This window comes from Humulus lupulus, chromosome 6 (assembly GCF_963169125.1).
Source record: "Humulus lupulus chromosome 6, drHumLupu1.1, whole genome shotgun sequence".
Classification (NCBI taxonomy): domain Eukaryota; kingdom Viridiplantae; phylum Streptophyta; class Magnoliopsida; order Rosales; family Cannabaceae; genus Humulus; species Humulus lupulus.
The window spans coordinates 81858973-81868059 of record NC_084798.1 but is presented as its reverse complement, the minus strand read 5'-3'; positions in this window follow the sequence as shown (position 1 = coordinate 81868059).

Below are 9087 nucleotides of genomic sequence, written 5' to 3'. Positions count from 1 at the left end.
TGCTTAACGTCGATCCCGGCCTTCGCCGTTCTCAGCCTTCACCGTTCTCAGACCCAAAGTGCCCCTAATTTATCTTTAACCCCTCTAACACCACCAAGGGCAAAATCGTCATTTGCCACATCCCGCTAATTCCTCGAGTGTAACTATAATTCCCCCATTTAATCCCTGACATACTTAAACAATCACTAAATCACTACCTGTTACCTGGTAAATCCCAAACACATGCTACACTCCCAAAATACCCCTAGGCTCACCCCGAGCCGGGTATTCGACCCCATTGTGACTATTTAGCTATTCTGCTCCCTAGGACCGTCTCGGATCACACATCACAATTATATCACCACAATCTTGTGGCATCAAGAACAACACACGTATAACCATTCCATGAAGATACATTGAACAAAAGTTTAGTGCCTCAGTAATAATGTATCCTTCAGCAATTAGTCCTTCATGTCGGGCTTTGTTTTTCACATATTTTTTCAAATGACCTAATTCCCTGAAATTAATTATGTTTTCAATATATAGTAATAAAGACTTGTATTCAATGATTATTTAATTTTTTAAACTTAAGTTATAAATTTTGTTACCTTTCAATTGAATACATCCATTGCATTTGTACTGGACCACCTAACTTAGCTTCCAATGGCAAGTGAACCACAGGATGAATCATCACATCAAAGAAGGTAGGAGGAAAGATACTTTCTAATTTACAAAGTGTGAGCACAATGCCCTTTTCCAATTCGTCTAAATCTTTCACATATAATGTCCTCGCACATAGCTTTTTGAAGAATAACGAAAACTCCGCAATAGTATCCATTACTTTCTTTTTCAAATATGGCCTTAAACCAATAGATAACAACCTCTGTAATAAAATATGACAATCATGACTTTTCAACCCAAATAATTTTCCATCTTTCATGTTGACATTCCGAGAAATATTTGCAGCATATCCATCAGGAAATTTTACAGACTTTATGAACGTACAAAATTCTTGTCGTTCCTTCGTTGATAATGTATAGCATGCTACTGGTTTGAACCATTTGTTCCCCTTCTTTTTCATGTGTAGCTGTTTACGAATATTTAAATCTTGTAAATCAAGTCTTACCTTTTCAGTATTTTTAGACTTCCCATCAATACTAAATATTGTACCAACTACACTATCACATATATTTTTCTCAATATGCATCACATCCAAATTATGTCTCTTAGTTTTAATTTAGGCCAATATTCTAACTCCCAAAAAATACTTTTTCGCCTCTAGATCGTGTTATTTTCATAACATGCATCCTTCATTTGTTGCTTATCGTCCTTAATGATCTTATCATTTTTACCTGCCTTACATTTCCATACACCTTTTAAATTATCTAAGATTTCATCTCCTCTTAAAATTCTTGGAGGTGAACGCCTTTCGATTGTACCATCATACTCCATATCATTGCGCCATTGGTGGTTCGGACACAAATATCGACGATGACCCATGAAACATGTTTTTCCTCTTATTCGAAATGAAGATGTGTCATCTTCACAAACAGGACAAGCTTTATAACCTTGAGTGCTATACCCAGATACAGTACCATATGCTAGAAAATCATGGATCGTCCAAAATATTGTCGCACGCATTGTAAAATATTCTTTATCAATAATATGAAAAGTACATACACCATTTTCCCATAGTTCTTTCAGCTCATCGATCAAAGGTTGTAAATAGACATCTATGTCTTTTCTTGAAGCACAACGTCCCGGAATCAAAAATGACATCATTAAGAATTCTCGTTTCATGCATCTCCATGGCCGCATGTTATATGGCATTAGTAACACTGGCCACATACTGTACAAGTTTGATAAATCACTGAATGGATTGAACCCATCTGTTGCAAATCCAAACCTTACATTTCTAGATTCTTTTGCAAAATCTGGATATTGTCTATCAAAATCCTTCCAAACCTCTGCATCTGCCGGGTGTCTAAGTACACCTTCTGTGTCAACACGTTCTTCCTTATGCCACCTCATATCAGATGATGTATGGCGTGACATAAAAAGTCTCTATAGTCGTGGAGTCATTTGTGTGGGATCTTCTTGCCTTTAATTCCTTGGAATTTGTATTGTTCATGACCACATATAGGACATCTTTTCGCATTTTTATTCTCTTTCCAAAATAAAGCACAATCATACTCACATACATGAATAATTTCGTACCCTAAACCAAGATCACGCAACATTTTCTTAGCGTCATAATAAGATCGTGGAATTTTATTGTCTTTGGGAAATGCTTTCGAAAGTAAGTTGAGCAACAAATCAAATGATTTGTTGCTCCAACCACACATCACTTTAATGTGCATTAGATTAACAATAAATGTTAAGATTGAGAACGTTGTACATCCAAAGTATAACTCCTTTTCTGCTTCTGCAAATAAGTCAGGCAATGTATTCCTTTCATCATTGTGCTCATTTGAATCTCCAAGGTTCACAAAATCACTCTTCCTATGATATTGACTAGCTAAATCTTCTAATGCTGGTATCATATCGTCATTGTCTTCATCATCATCACTGTCATATGGTATGTCTTCTTCACTGTTTGATTCTACTTCTTCTTGATCTTCGTTTACTTCTGTGATATCTTCCCCGTGAAACTCTCACATAACATATTTCGTATAAAATCCTTTTACGAATATATGACGCTCAATTTTCTCTAAGTCGTGATAATATAAGTTCATACATGAAACACATGGACATCGAATCTTATTTTCACCATTTAAATGCAAAGTTGATAACTTAATAAAACTCTTAAGTCCATCAAAATACTCCACTAATAATCTATTCTTTTGGAAAATCCAACTTTTATCCATCATTTCTCTATTATCTTTCGAACAAGTAGACGATGGATTATACTACATTGAGAAAAATAAATTACTTAATTAGCCCTTGAATTGTAGTTATAGGGTATGATAGAGTTATGGTACAAAAAACATGTATTCGATGCACGTATAGAGTAGGATATTAGTATAAGTGTTTCTTATCCTACTCGATTACATGCATATTTTTTTTTATATATGTGTTTAATTTAAGTGCCAAATAGACACATATGTGGAAGTCTTTAATTGGTACATGCCATTATTTTTTTATGTTTTATTTAAAAAATTCATTCAAATATTAAAAAATTATTTAAAATCTAATAAAAAAATTAAAAATCATTTAACAAAAATTTTAAAATTTTCTTTTTTAAGGAATAAATACTAAAATTATTATTCATGAAACAAATTTAATTACAAAAGTAAAATAAAAATAAAAAAACCAAAAAACTTTAGAAAATCCTACTATAAATTCAAATTTAAAATAATTAAATATATAGAATTCTAAGGTTCAATGATACTAAAACCAAAATAATAAGCTTAAACCCATTAAGGGAATTTTATTGTAATTAGACACTAATGAGCTTAATCCTCTCAACTGCCTATAAATAGGGTTAGAGTATCACTTGTAAAAGGATATTAAATTTTAGTGCATGCAAAAATGTGACCTAATAAATCTCTAAAGAACTTAAGTTTTGCAAGTTCTTATTTCTCAATACAATTAACTCGTGCACTAGGACTAATTAATAACCTAAATCCCGTAAATATCATGTGTTTTATTTTTTTTATGCTTTATTGGTTTATTTGTAATTTACAAAAAAAATCAGTCAACAAGTACTAAATCTATCTCCATACCAGAATGAGTGACTAATACTATCTCAGTTTTTGGATGCGTGAGTAGTTTCAACGAAAAAAAATCTTGAATACTTAAACTAATAAAAAAATATTGGGTAATTTCGCTGCCAATTTTTCTTAAAAAAACTAGAAGATTTCTTAAATTTCAACTTTAATTAAAAAAAAATTATCAAAAAGAAAGGAAAAATTAATAGAATGTCTCACAATAGTAAAGTTAATAAAGTTTGTACACAATATAAAATACTTTTTTAGAAAAATTAATAATAAAGAAGCTCATTCCACAATCGAAAAAACGTACCACCGCATAATTAACTTTGAAATTTTACGAATTCAAACGGGGTATTTCTATCAATGGAATATAAAGTGTGTTATGTTATCCGGGGCAAATAAGTAATTTTATTAAATTAATATTAAATCAGTAAGTGGTCATTTTGCTTTCTCTAAGTATTTTATTTTTCTTTTTAATTTTATTTCTAAATTAAAATGAAGTAGAAGATAAAATCATTACTAACAATATTTTAAAATAATATTACATTTTTTTAAGCAATATTTTAAAATTTAAATAGTTTCAGTATTTTTCCTTTAAAATTTAATTAATATTTTAATTTAATAAGTTTTGGGGCTTTTGTTTGTTCTTCTCCGTACTCAATAGCCAATAACCATGATCCGAAAAGCCCCATTTCGTTTTCTTCTTCATATTCCCCTATACACTCACAAATCCCTAGCTCCATCTCACTCTAATCTCTCTCTCTCTCTCTCTCAGTTGAAATCAAACCCCAGACCCCATTATTCTTCCCCTCTCTCTCTCGTATTCCTGTCTCCCTCTCACTCTAGCTCTCTTTGTGTCTCTGATTCAAAGTTTTATTGTAACGCTCTGGATAACCAAGACCGTTACACTGTGTGTTTGAAATAGTGCAGGACTTGCTAATCAAGTCATTTAAATCATAATGTGTAACTAATAGCATAACAAGTCAGGTTAAAAAGAAGTTTGGTTATAAACGTTTAGGTTTTACTAAAATACATGTTTGATACATGGGATCCCAAAATAAGGTTCAAATAACGTAAATATAAAATTCTTGTTAACAAATAAACAACCAAGCCACTCTAATGGCAAAATTCACAGTCTAGGGTTCTCGTCCCTGTACAATCCCCCGACCGTGGTGGCCGAGCACCTGACAATGTACACCACGCCCCCAGAGCTCTCCAAGCCATGGCCAACTAGCGTTACCTTCACCACGTAGCACCCGTGAGCCAAGGCACAGCAAGAAAACATAACATCATAATATAACAGTAATAGCAGCTAAACAGCTCGTATAGCATAATCCAAGTAATCACAAGGCATTAATCAGTTACCAGCACACCATAAAGTACATTCAGGGCAGCACACTGGCCAATAACCAATAATTCAACTCCAGACACTCATCAAGCCATACACAATAATCAACAATAGAGCATTTGTCAAGCAATAACTAGGGTTAATGCCCACAGGCCGCACCCTCTGTTTAATTCACTGTCTTTGGCTCACTTAGGCCAATCCCAGTGACATACCCACTGACTCCGGCCAGCTTAACTGAGCTCAGTGATTAATAAGCTGTCCTCGGATACCAGTGTCCGAGCCGCGCCATGTGCGTAAGTGCTGATTTCGGCACCCTTAGGCCGCTTATCACATGTCCCAGTGGCATAATACCACCTCATGACATTCGTATAATTATAGGGAACTATTAGTCCTGACATATTCACATAGCAATGCAAACAAATATAGGGAACACTTAGTCCCAACCTATCCACCTACATAGGCGCAATTTTCTTACCTTGATTCCAAATGCTTTAATTAGAAAGGACGACCCCCGAGAACGATCCACCTCGCGAGCCCTAGCTTATCACCTAGTCACAACCAAGATAATGGATTCCATTAATATTCAAACATAGGTTTTCGTATACAAAACTAGCTTCCGGGAAGTCGAATCCCACCAAGCACGGTGGTGAGATTGATCCCGAGCACCCTAGGCTCGATCCCCGTACCTTAAAACCTTGAACGTTCAAGTATGCATCTAAGGGTTGCAGCCCCTAAAGCTTAGCCACGGCCTTTTCCTTGGGCGCCGCGGCGCTCCCCCTTGGCCGAGCCCTCCTAGCTCATCTTCATCCTAGGGTCGCAACGCTCTAGAACAGAGCCGCGGCCCTTCCCTTCGAACCCATAATTTCCCCCATTTCTAACATCCAAAACATCATCCAAACTCATTTTAAACAATCCCAATAGCACAACTCAATTATCCCAACACTCTAGCATGCTTCCAGCAGTAAAGACCCAGTAGAAATCCAGGCTAAAAACCCCTCAACACATCATCTTAATCTATGAAACTCCCACACCTAAGAACTTCAAAACCAGTAAGAAAATCTCAGAAACTCAAACATTAAAACCTTAATTTCAAACTCACCTTTGTTGCAGAATCAATACCCCCAAGCAAAACTGAGCTAACTCCTAAGCTCCAAGCCCTAATTCAACCTTTAAATGTCAAAATCCACAATCTCTTCAAAACCCAGCATAATCACAGAATTTAACCATCATGAATAAACTTATAGCTTACCTTTACTCTTGCTGGAATCCTCAGCTAATCTTTGAGTTAAGCTCCTAAGTCATAGCTTCAAATTCTCTGAATTCCAATCAAATTCCCCTTAATTTTATGTAGTTCTTCTTAAGAGTAAGAGAAAAGGAAGAAGACAAGGGGAAAGGCTAAGGCTAAGTCGGTTTCTCTAAGTTTCCACATAATTCCTTTATTTTGTATTATTAACTTAAGCTTTAAGGTTACCTCAAGGCTCAGGGTACCAAAAATGTCTCCGAGGGCAAAAATGGTAAAATTTCCCCAATATTCCTGCCTAGACTTCCTAACCTCAAATATATCAACATATATTTACTTTCATAACCCGATATTCTAAATAACTACCCATCACCTATAATACCCCTGACTTATCCAAAGTCAACTATCAAACCCCGTTGTGACTTTCCTGCTACTTGCTCCCTAGGATCGCCTCGTGCCGATAGCTACAAATACACACACATGTACACGCATATACATTTATCTATCTATCCACATAATAATATGGTCTCAACAATTTATCACACATATCACGTTTACGCCCTAACGGGCCAAAATTACAATTATGCCCTTACCAGCCAAACAGGGCCCACATACTTATCCAATACCCATATTCATGCTTTCTTACCATCAATTCTCTTAACCTCCGATTATGCCCTCCTGGCACACTAATCAAGGCCCTTAAACCTTATTAGTAATTTTGGGTCGTTACATTTATTCTTCTCCGCAATCCCTCTCTCTCTCACCCTTTCGCACAGCTTCCATAGCCAATAAACCTGAAAAGAAAAGCCCCATTTCATTTTCTTCTTCATATTCCCCTATACACTCTCAAATCCCTAGCTCCCTCTCACTCTAATCTCTCTCACTCGGTTGAAATTAAACCCCAGACCCCATTATTCTTCCCCTCTCTCTCGTATTCCTATCTCCCTCTCACTCTAGCTCTCTCTGTCTCTCTCATTTGAGGTTCACATACCCAGTTCTAACCGAAGGAACTCAGAACCATCCAGCCGAAAGGTAGTGATTCCAAGAAAGGTGGTGGTGGAGGTTTGTAAGATGGGAAGATTGGGTCCATGACTGATTTGATAACGGTGAGATGAAAAGGGTACTTTCGGGTTGTCGGATTTGATGAAGGCTGCGGCGGAGGTTCTTGGTAATGGCGGGTTAGGGTCAGCCTATAAGGTCGCCATGGTCATTTGGGCTGTCTGTGGCGTTCGACGTTGAGATGAGGCGGTTCGGTGGAGAGAGGAGAAACAGTTAGTCTCCGAGTACATTCCTAAAGGCAGCTTGTATGCACGGTAAGAGAAATCTCCACATACACACACACAAACACAAAATCATATTCTTTCACATAGTCATTAATTTATTAATATACTCATTCTAAACTAATCCAAGGAATCGCCAGGGGATTGGGATTCCTCTATACAAAGTTCTCAAACTACGATGGGGAAATCTCAAGTCCAGCAATGTCCTCTTGAACCACAACCACGAACTAGTGCTCAGTGACTATGCTTTTCACCCTCTGATGAGCTCCACCAACGCAGCTTCATGATGAGCCCCAGCGATCTTCACATAGGTAAAGCTTGGTTTTTTTTTCTTGTTCTGTTCTTGGGTAGGCTTGAATTTGGTTTTAATTTTTTTTTTTCTGATCTGTTCTAATCATAGAGAACTAAGAAAGCCATAGAAGTGTCTCCACCTTTAAGGCATATATGTTCATAGAGACTACATAGCAGTAATAATTGACATTTTTTGTATACTATTTGACTATAATTGTGATAATGTACTAGTGTATAGACTAGCTAGTGCACTGTTAGTAATATTTGCAACTTACATATTCATGATTATAGAGTGAAATAAAATTATAAATATTTAACTCATTTTTTTAAATAAATTCAATTTAGAAAAATAGATATGTCTATGATGCTTGTTATTGAGTAATTGATTTCAATGGATATTGTTTTCGTAAAAAAATATAGTAGGGAGTTCAAACCTGATATTGATATTTGGTACTAGTTTCTTCTATATTTGTTGTAATTGAAGCACCAAAAACTCTCCTTCTATCTCTATATCTCAGTTGAAGCACCTGAAATAGAAAGAAATAAATAAATTTTAAATAAACAAGCATATCATATAAGATAAGTGAACTAGTTACTTGTTCTTTGATAATAGATTTCCATCAAAGAGTGTTTGATTTGAGTGATCAAAATGTCAGAAAACACCTAATGAATCTTCAAGAAAGTATTACAACATTCATAAGAAAAAAGAGATGTATATGTCTATGATCAATGTTTTTATTTCCAAGTTAATTTCAATGCATATTGTTTTAGTGAAATATGGTAGAGAGAATAAAAACCTGTTTGTCAATACCTTCTCCTTACATCCAGTAGAAGCACCTAAATAAATTTTTTTAATTAAACAATCTAACCAATATAGCCATGATATTTAATCAGTATATGGCATACATACCTCAACAAAATGTCGATGAACTAGTGAAAAGAAAAGAGATACTTACTATATATATTAATTTTCTTAGATAGTATCCTCCTTGAAAAACTAAAATTTAAATTTCAAACTAGTTATTTGTAATCTTTTTAATTAATACTTTTATTTCCTATATTTGTGCTTGATTATACGTATATAGAGATATGTATATTTTATGAAATAAAAATTTGAAAATATTAAATTGTATTTTTATAATTAATTTTTATTATTTCCTACTTTACACTGTTATGAAAAATTAAAACTAAATTTACATTTTATAATTAATGGTTGTTGTTTCCTAAATATGTGGT